Source organism: Lactuca saligna, chromosome 6 (assembly GCF_052625555.1).
Source record: "Lactuca saligna cultivar CGN05327 chromosome 6, ASM5262555v1, whole genome shotgun sequence".
Classification (NCBI taxonomy): Eukaryota; Viridiplantae; Streptophyta; class Magnoliopsida; order Asterales; family Asteraceae; genus Lactuca; species Lactuca saligna.
In genome coordinates this window covers 12,892,963-12,903,797 of record NC_136422.1, presented here as the reverse complement: position 1 = coordinate 12,903,797, position 10,835 = coordinate 12,892,963, and positions in this window count along the sequence as shown.

The window sequence follows — 10,835 nt, the reverse complement described above, 5'->3', positions numbered from 1 at the left end:
ATAAGTGATATAAACACTATTATACAGGTATGCTTGTTAAAAACATTTATTTAATTATATACTTTTCAAAATCACCAATAAATCAAACTTTACATTTTATTCTTAATTTCAGGGAATGCTTCTTGGCATTCTTATAATTCCAATGTTATTCAAACCATCTTAAAAAAATGAGAAATTTACATATAAATCACATGTAATTCACAAGTGAATCACATATGAATTACAAGTGAATCACATATAAATCACATGTAATTCACATATAAATCACATGTAATTCACAAGTGAATCACATATGAAATATGAATTACATGTGATTCACATATAAATCACATACCATTCACATATAAATCATATGTAATTAACATATAAATAATATGTAATTCACATATGAATCACATGTAATTTCACAAGTGAAATCACATATAAATCACATTTCGTTCACATATAAATCATATGGAATTCACATATAAATCATATGTAATATAAATCATATGTAATTCACATATAAATCACATCTAATTCACAATTGAATCACATATGAATTACATGTGATTCACATATAAATCACATGTAATTCATATATGAATCACATATAATTCACAAGTGAATCACATATAAAATATGAATTACATGCGATTCTTATATAAATCACATGTAATTCACATATGAATCACATGTAATTCCACAAGTGAATCAAATATGAATTACATGCGATTCACATATAAATCACATGTGATTCACATATAAATTGCATGTGATTCACATATAAATCACATGTGATTTATATATAAATCACTTGTAATTCACATATGAATCACATATGATTCATATGTAACTCACGAGTAAATCACATATGAATTACGTCTATATGCACACATGTATTTTATGTGAGTGTTCTTCGTTTTTATTTTTTTTGTGAACTTCTGAAACATCCCAAAATACAACTCAATTTTTTTTATATATAATAAAATCATATGCTGAACGTCATATCATAAATCCATAAGTCAAATATCTCAACCCATAATAAAATGTCGTGATACAATTGTATCAAATCAAACTAAGTATCAAAACAATCTCCCAGGACAAAAACTGAAGTTGTGGTGTGTGTGATGCCATCAACCCGAGCTCTTCCCTTTGCTTGCGGAAGTACATGAAACCAAAACTGAAACTGTAAGCACGAAGCTTAGTGAGCTCCCCCAAATTACCACATACCATACAAACATAAAACAACTACTGGGCCTTGCCCACTGCATCGGACCGAAGTCCGGAAACTGCATCAGACCGAAGTCCGGAACTAACCAGGGCCTTGCCCTCTGCATCGGACCGAAGTCCAGAACTACTGAGGCCTTGCCTCCTGCATCAGACCGAAATCCGAAACTAACTGCATCGGACCGAAGTCCGGAACTGACTGCATCGGACAGAAGTCCAGAACTACTAAACATAGTGTAACGTCATAAAATTTCCAACCAAAAATTTTCGTTTTTACAACCATCAAATCATGAGTAAAAGGTTTAATTTCCAAAGTAACAATGTAGTCACAACCGATTACATAACAAAAGATAAAATAGTTTTCCCCGAGTGTGTGTACGGTCACGCTGGCGCCTTCCCACGGTCCTCACTCGTACCTGAAACACATAATACAACAACTGTAAGCATAAAGCTTAGTGAGTTCCCAAAATACAACATACACACATACGCCTTTCCAGGCCTTGACCTTCCGGTCCATGTGTCTCAGGGGACTTCCGTCCCGACTGGGTAAACCTTCCGGTCCTACCCACGTCAACCCTTATAGTCCGTATGACTACGCCTTCCGGCCCATATCAAACATATCATACAGGACACATATAGCAAATAACTTAACACACATAAGACATATATTTCATATCATATTTGACCTTCCGGTCACACAGTCAAAACCCTTCCGGGTACAGTATAGTGAGAAGACTCACCTCGTATGCCTCGCTAAGTCGCTAATCGCGAATCCTGGAATCACTCGGGCTCGAACCCTCGAGCTGCAATCCTCCTATGATATTATAAATCTATAATTATTACTTGTACCACTAAGGTGGACCATCCATATCAAGTCAACACAGGTTGACTTGGTCAGCAGTCTTTAGACAATTTGGACCAGACTCGGCGAGTGCACAATGGCGACTCGGCGAGTCCACGCGTTTTTACCAACTCTCAAGAATTTTTCCTTTGACTCATCGAGTACTCCCCCGACTTGACGAGTTCCACCTGGGCCTAAATCACAGGGCCACCGCGACTCAACTCGCCGAGTCGAAGGTCAACTCGACGAGTCCCAACCTGACTCGGTCCACCTGTCAACACCTTTCCAACTCTCTGCGACTCACTGAGTGGCCCACAACTCGGTCCGGACTACACACAAGATGGTCTCAAGGACAATCTTCAAGCGACTCATTGAGTCTGTTCTTCAGACTCGGCGAGTCCATGCCATGCACCAGCTAAAACTGGCTTTTGCAGTCAGATCCGTTCCACATATACATAGATCTGGCCTTCCCAAGCTTATTTGTCACGTAAAGTCTCAGTCTTGGTTGCCATGCAATGCATACAAGGCTCATTTTGAAGAAACAACCACTTATTTGGAAAGTTTAGCTTCTAACTCAAAAGAATGGACATAAAGCTTGACATGAGGGGTCTCCTGGACCTGCTTAAGTCCAGATCTAGGTTCCATGTCTCCATGGGACCTCTCATACTTCTTATTCAAGCCAAGAAATGCAAGGAGAAACCCTAGATTTGGCCCATCAACACAAAACACGAAGATTGGCTCAGAAAATTACCTCAAGAAGACCCCCTTGATGAAATAGCAACAGATCTAAGCTCCCCAACACCTCAAGCTTGCTCCTCTCCCTCCTTTCCTTGCAATATCACACAAAATGATGAACAAAAGGCCTTCAAACACACTCACAAGGGCTTACAGACGTACGGAGGCTCTTAGGGTTCAAGGTGGCCGCATATGAGGGCCATAAGGTCCTTTAAATAGGGCTTAGGTCCGGGAAATTAGGGTTTCATCAAACAGCGCGGACTCGCCGAGTCCATCCATTGGACTCGCCGAGTCCGGATGCGAACCCCCGCTCAAAAACGCGACCCGACTCGGCGAGTTCGACTTCCAACTCGCCGAGTCCCCTCACAGAATGATAAAATATGTGAAATGGAGATACCTGGGGATTCGGGCTGTTACACATAGCATAACATAAACATATCAACTAACACAACAACACATAGCACGCAAACCTGGCTGAGCCACGAAGGCGTCAAACATACTAACTACTACATCAGACCGAGGTCCGGAAACTACTACTAGCTAAACGGGCCGGCATTGTGGCCTTAGACCCGTTCCTACTGGAAGGAAACTCACCTCGTGAACTGGCTACTGAGTGTATGGCTCTGGAAGCTATCTGCTGCTGCTCCGGCATCTTCCCGACTCTATGAACTCTGACTTTGGCCTTGAATCTTTGCTCTACACTTCCTCTTTTTGATCCTTTCTTCTTCTTCTTCTTCTTCAATCTAGAGACGGGTCGTTACAATTCTCCCCCACTTGACTCATACTTCGTCCTCGAAGTCTGCTACGGCTAAATCTGCAAATAACTCCGGGTAGCGCTCTCTTATTTCATCCTCAGCCTCCCACGTCCACTCAGACCCCTTCCGGTGCTACCACTGCACCTTCACTAGCTGAATTACCTTGTTCCTCAAGGTCTTTGTCTTCCGGTCCAGAATCGCGACCAGCTTCTCAATATAATTCAGGCTGCTATCAACCTGAATATGCTCTCCTGGATCGGTATGAAATGAGCACTCTTCGTCAACCGATCCACTACTACCCAAATCGAATCTACCCCACGTGCGGTCCTGGGAAGCTTGGTGATAAAATCCATGGTGATGTCCTCCCATTTCCACACGGGAATGTCTAACGGCTGCATCTTGCCGTGAGGCCTCTGGTGTTCTGCCTTGACCTTCCTGCAGGTCAGGAACCTCTCTACATACCAAGCGACATCCCGCTTCATGCAGGGCCACCAGTAATTGGGTCGAAGATCTCTATACATCTTCGTCGCCCCTGGGTGGATAGAAAATCGAGACTTATGAGCCTCGTCCATCAACACCTGCCGTATCCGCCCCCATACGGTACCCACACTCTCCCATGAAGGGTCTACAACCCCCGACTATCATAATCAAATGAAGCTACTCGGCCCATTATCCTCTCACACTTCTTCCTCTCCTCCTTGAGGCCCTCAACCTGAGCCTCCCTGATCTGTTCCAACAACGGAGGAATCACTGTCATCCTCAGACATAAGTCTCTGATAGGGGCTGCTGTCACCTTGCGGCTTAGGGCGTCGGCCACTACGTTGGCCTTCCCTGGATGGTAAAGGATTTCACAATCATAATCCTTCAGCACATCCAACCACCTCCTCTGTCTCATGTTTAGACTCGGCTGATCCATAAGGTACCTCAAACTCTTGTGATCCGTGTAGATGGTACAACGGACCCCATAAAGGTAATGTCTCCAAATCTTGAGGGCAAACACCACCGTCCCCAGCTCTAAATCGTGGGTAGGATAGTTAGCCTCGTGAGGCTTTAACTGTCTCGAGGCGTAAGCTATCACATGCCCTCGCTACATCAATACTGCTCCCATACCTGTGATTGAGGCATCACAGTAGACTACAAAATCCTCTATTCCCTCTAGCAGGGTAAAGATCGGAGCCTCGCACAATCTCTGTCTGAGGGTCTCAAACGCCGCCTGCTGCTCAGGCCCCCCAACGAAACACCACCGACTTCTTGGTCAGTCGGGTGAGCGGTACTTCTATCTTGGAGAAATCCTGAATGAATCTTCTGTAATACCCCGCCAAACCTAGGAAGCTCCGAATCTCGGATGGAGACTTCGGGACCTCCCACTGCATCATGCCCTCTATCTTGGCCGGATCTACCAAAATACCCTTCTGGTTGACGAGGTGACCAAGGAACTGCACCTCACGCAACCAGAACTCACACTTGGAGAACTTTGCGAAAAGTATCTCCCTCCTCAAAACTTCTAGCACCTCTCTCAGGTGCTCCTCGTGCTGCTCCTGAGTCTTGGAATATACCAAGATATCATCTATGAATACTATCACAGACTGATCCAGCATCGGTCTGCATACGCGATTCATGAGATCCATGAACGCGGCTGGAGCATTAGTGAGCCCAAAAGGCATCACTACGAACTCGAAATGACCATAGCGAGTCCTGAAAGCAGTCTTCTGCACATCTTCGCCTCTGACCCGCATCTGGTGATATCCGGAGCGTAAATCGATCTTGGAGAACCAAGATGCCCCCTGAAGCTGATCAAACAAATCGTCTATCCTCGGGAGGGGGTAACGGTTCTTCACCGTTACCTTATTCAACTCCCGGTAGTCTATACACATACGGTGCGACCCATCCTTCTTCTTCACAAACAGGATCGGTGCTCCCCAAGGTGAACTACTCGGCCGAATAAAACCCTTGTCTAGCAGCTCCTGCAGGTGCGTAGACAACTCCTGCATCTCAGGGGGAGCTAGCCGGTACGGTGCCTTAACTATCGGAGCCACACCAGGAATTAGGTCGATCCCAAACTCGACCTGCCTCTCCGGAGGTATTCCCGGTAAATCCTCCGGAAATACATCCGGGAAGTCTCGCACCACTGGAACATCGTCAACTGTCATCTTGCCCTTCTCCCAGGCATCCAAGACATAAGCTACATAACCAACGCAACCTTGCTGAAAATAGCGCCTCGCTCTCGTGGCTGAACAAAGAACTGGTCCGCGTTGTGGCCTCTCGCCCTGAATCACTAACTCTCCCCCACTGGGAGTACGAACCCTCACTAGCTGCAGGTCGCAATCAATCACCGCCCCATTTGGACTCAACCAATCCATGCCCACTATAACCTTATTCCCTCATAGGGGAATAAGGACCAAGTCCACCGGAAACTGCTCGTTGATCAACTGAAGAGAACATCCTCTATGCACTCTGGCGACCCTCACGGTCCTATCATCTGCTATCTTGACCTCTAGTGGATAATCCAGCTCCCCTGGAGCTTTACTAAATCTCTTGCTAAGCGCTAGCGATACAAACGATCAGGTAGCGCCCGAATCAAATAATATTGTAGCAGGAATGCCGTTCACAGAGAACGACCCTATACAAAACATATAACCATAAGCAATAATCAATAATAATATAGGGATGAAGGGGAAAAAATACATACCCATCACCACATCAGGAGTTGCTCGTGCCTCCTCTGCTGTCATCTGAAAAGCTTTACTCTTTGCCACTGGCGCCTCGGCTCGGCCCTGCCGGCCATCTGTAATCCTCAAAGTAGCAGGGGCAGGTGCAACCATCTTCCCTGCTGCAACTAAACTCGGACACTGGGACTTTTTATGTCCCCTCTGATTGCAGTGAAAGCAAATCAGATCTGATGCTACAATGGGGGTAGTAGGGGCCGTACAATCCCTGCTCAAATGCCCAGTCCGACCGTACTTGTAGCAGCCGGAACTCCCTGCCTTGCACACCCCATCGTGCAATCTCCCACACTTGCCACATCGACCGTGGCTCTGCTGACTCCTGGATCTGTGATCTGAAACCTTGGGCTTTTTGCCCGAACTACCTGTACCCGAAACCGCCTCCGGTTTCCTCTTCTTCTCCATCTCAAGGTCAATCTCCCTCTCCCGAACCCTAGCAATCATGTCATCCAACGTTTTACAGCTGGACCAGCTCACAAACTGGCGGATATCGCTCCACAACATCTCATGATAACGGGCCTTCTTCATTTCCTCATCAGCCGCATAATGAGGAATGAGAAGAGCCCTCTCCCTGAATTTGGCGGTGATCTCCGCCACGGTCTCTGTAGTCTGGGTGAGGTCCTGAAACTCTCTGGCTAACTGTTGCACCTCAATAACCGATGCAAACTCCGCCCTGAACCTGGTAGAGAAATCAGCCCAGGTCATGGCATCTAGCGCTGCATCATCTCCAATGGTATGGAGAGAGAAACTCCCTGGTCTGCTCATCCAAAGGCCCGGCCTTCGGGCCTGATCCTGATCCCCCTCTGGCACCTGAACTGCCAACTGCTGGTCTAGGGCGTAATTCCACCATTCTGAAACACAACATAATAAATGTCAGGAACACCGATATATCTCGAGGGATCATTGATACCAATACTAGCTTCCTGGTTTTGTCTCAGCCTTCCTTTATTCGAGTACGGATCCTCTGCTTTCAGTAGTACGGGCCCATACTACCTTCCACATCTATCCGTACTTTCCTCAAGAACTGCCTTGACTCCACCAAGTCACTTCTACTACTACTGATCTCTGCTACTCTCATCCTAGGCTTGCCCTAGGGAAATCTCTAACTCCACTCAAACCAATCCTCAGCTGCTGAAGGCCTCCTTGTAATGCTAATTAGCCGTCACCTGAATACCATCACATGTGATGAGGCTCAGATAATCCTTCAAGTAAAAGACTCGTCCCTACAACGGTTAGACTCAAACAAGAGTTGCGCAATAGGGCCAGATCCAACACTCTGAGATTATTCAACCCTGATCACATGTGACGTGACGTATTCACCTAATGACTAACTCCCATCACCAAGAGTTCTACAAAGCACAAAGCAAGCAACATTCGGACACAGGAAACTACTCAAGCAAATCTATTCTCATAACGAGAAACTATACTCGCATACAATGCTAAGCTCATACTATCAGGCATAACCTAAATAGGTTATCCTACTATTGTCTGCTGAATACTAGCATGCAAATCTTGTAAAGTTGAAACACATATGGTAGGCACATAAGGCATCCTCCTAGATCCTTAGTCCTATTCTAACATGCTGTTCTACTGAAACTAAAACTGACAATCATAACATAACTTGTATGGGTAATTTGGGAGTACTTACTTGAGCTCGGCTGATCGCATGCACCACACCCTTATCTCGTTTTAAAAAAAATCCTTTCTTTCTAAATGCTTTTCAAAATCTCTTCTGAGAATATATATATTTTTAGTTTTAAAATCTTTTTATCTTTCCCTTAGTTTGAGTTCAGATACACCCGGAAGTGTATCCGAATCCCTCAAACCAAGGCTCTGATACCAACTTGAAACATCCCAAAATACAACTCAATTTTTTTTATATATAATAAAATCATATGTTGAACGTCATATCACAAATCCATAAGTCAAATATCTCAACCCATAATAAAATGTCGTGATACAATTATATCAAATCAAACTAAGTATCAAAACAATCTCCCGGGACAAAAACTGAAGCTGTGGTGTGTGCGATGCCATCAACCCGAGCTCTTCCCTTTGCTTGCGAAAGTACCTGAAACCAAAACTGAAACTGTAAGCATGAAGCTTAGTGAGCTCCCCCAAATTACCACATACCATACAAACATAAAACAACTACTGGGCCTTGCCCACTGCATCGGACCGAAGTCCGGAAACTGCATCGGACCGAAGTCCGGAACTAACCAGGGCCTTGCCCTCTGCATCGGACCGAAGTCCGGAACTACTGAGGCCTTGCCTCCTGCATCAGACCGAAATCCGAAACTAACTGCATCGGACCGAAGTCCGGAACTGACTGCATCGGACAGAAGTCCGGAACTACTTAACATAGCATAGCATAAACATATCAACTAACACAACAACACATAGCACGCAAACCTGTCTGAGCCACGAAGGCGTCAAACATACTAACTACTGCATCAGACCGAGGTTCGGAAACTACTGCTAGCTAAACGGGCCGGCATTGTGGCCTTAGACCCGTTCCTACTGGAAGGAAACTCACCTCGTGAACTGGCTGCTGAGTGTATGGCTCTGGAAGCTATCAGCTACTGCTCTGGTATCTCCCCGGCTCTATGAACTCTGACTTTGGCCTTGAATCTTTGCTCTACACTTCCTCTTTATGATCCTTTCTTCTTCTTCTTCTTCTTCTTCTTCAATCCAGAAACGGGTCATTACAACTTCACATTTGAATCATAAAAAGATACAATCACATGTGAATATCACACTATATAATCGCATGCAAATCTCACATAATATATACATATGCATTTTTGTGATTGTTCTTCCATTAATCTTTTTTTTTTTTAATTTTCTTGTAGATTTGAAAGAATTTGTGGAAAATTTTGAAGATGTAAAAAGTGATAAATTGAAATTTTTTTTTGGAAATCTTGATATAAAGAAATGATAACCATGTGAATCTTTATAGCTTTTTTTAATTTTTATATTTATTTTTGTATCAAATAAAATATTTGTAATATTATTTTTTATGGATTCATTATTAAAAACAAGATTTTTTATAATTTACTTACGAATATTATAGTATAATAAATATGTATATATGTATTTGAAAAAATATACATATATGCAACTAAAACGTTGATTTTTTTTTGTTTGTTTAAAAAATTAGGGTTTTTTTTTTAATATTCTAGTTTTTTTTTTTTTTAAATTGGAGTTTTTTATAAATGCAGTTTTTTTTGAAAAAAAAAATTAGTTTTTTTTTTTTTAAATTAGAGTTATTTTGAAAAAAAAAGGTTGTAGTTTTTTTGATTTTTTTTTATTAAAATTGCAATTTTTTAAAAGAATTGTAGTTTTTTTTTAAAAAAATTGCAGTTTTTTAAAAATTAATTTCCTTCCAATTTTTTTTTTAATTCATGTTTTCTGAAAAAAAATAATAAAAAAACTCCATTTAAAAATAAATCAAAATTTATTTAAAAAAATAAATCCAAAATTTGATTTATTATGTTAATTTTGTCCAATAACACAAAAAAATAAACATTACATGAAATCGGTAAGATTACGATCATGCCCTTAATGATATAATTTTGATCTAGAGCTCCATCTTTAGTTCTCAGGTTCTCGGGAAACTATGAGTTCTCAACCGATCTCATCCATATATATATATATATATATATATATATATATATAAAGAGAGAGAGAAAGAGAGAGAGAGGTTTTATATATAACTAATAACTAAATAACATTGCCAAACCATATAACCACCCTTATAACTCTAGGATTATCATATCAATATATTAGATTAAAAGGTTGCATAATAAAAGTATACATCTTTGTCTAAAGAATCAAATACATCATCGATATAATTAGTAGTCTGCATTCTCATTCTCAACCCTACTTCTTCACTCCTTCATTCTCAAACTAGAATTCCACCCTTTTACTCTTTTTCGGAGCCTGCATCCATGGCAACTGTCTCTTTAGATAATGGATCACATCAATTGAATATCATTTAAGCCATTGAAGGAACTCAACCATTAAATATCGTAATAACAATCATGTCGATTGCATAAGTCCAATTTCGAGTTTGATTTGGAAAAAAAAAATATGATGACAATTGATTTTTGTTGTTATGCGTTTGTTCTTACAGAAATAACAATAATGATGGATATGGCATGATGATGGTTGTATGGGATGGTTTTTGTTGGTTGTTAATTATGAAAAAGATGGCGATGGTGTATATGTAACGTAACAAGCGATTTTATACATGTTCATAGATGAGCATATGATTTTTTATATACTTTAGTGAGTTCTTATTTAGAAATTGATGAATCTAGAGGTGCAATTGAAGTTGATGGTGGAATGTGGACTTAAAACAAAATCATATATGAACCCACATGAACTTATGTTCATATATGAACAAATATTCATCAACGAACATATGTTCATATATGGTGTACATGTTATATAAACATTGGTATCAAGTTGTATCCTCTTGATCCTTTATACAACATTTTAACCCTTTTTATAACCTTTTTTAATGTAATGCTCACACTTTTCGTTAGACATATCGGGGATAGACCCTCA